Here is a 504-nt window from a genome sequence, read left to right on the forward strand (position 1 = left end):
AGTGTTAATTTTCAAACTGAAGTTTGCGGTTGTCCAACCACGGGCTTCCCTTTCAGCAGGACTGTTTTATTGCATGGTTGGGGGGCCATTAAATTTTACACATTTAAATGCACATTAAATCAAACAACATCTAACGCAGTAATGTAGCAGAGGCTGAACAGAGGTTGACCTAATTGTGTGAGGCAACACAGACAAACAGCTGAATCCTGAATCCTAAATATAGCACCAGTTGGTATTGTGTACAGACCAAAGGGTGAAAAGAGGGCCAAGGTCGATTTCAACTAGTGAAGAGTAGCGAGTTCATGACCTGACCCTAGGAAGATGTAACAGAAGCTAAAACATGGGTGGGTTGGTTTTTTTGTTTTGTTTTTAGTTTTTAAATGGCTCCAAGGATGAAGCGGAGACTAGTGGCAAACACTCTCAGGAGAATTCATCATTCACCTCTACGCTGACCCATGGAATCAAACTACACACACATCCGCACAAACAAACATACACATACAC

Source organism: Morone saxatilis, unplaced genomic scaffold (assembly GCF_004916995.1).
Source record: "Morone saxatilis isolate NCDOM2014 unplaced genomic scaffold, NCSU_SB_2.0 Contig3, whole genome shotgun sequence".
Lineage (NCBI taxonomy): Eukaryota > Metazoa > Chordata > Actinopteri > Moronidae > Morone > Morone saxatilis.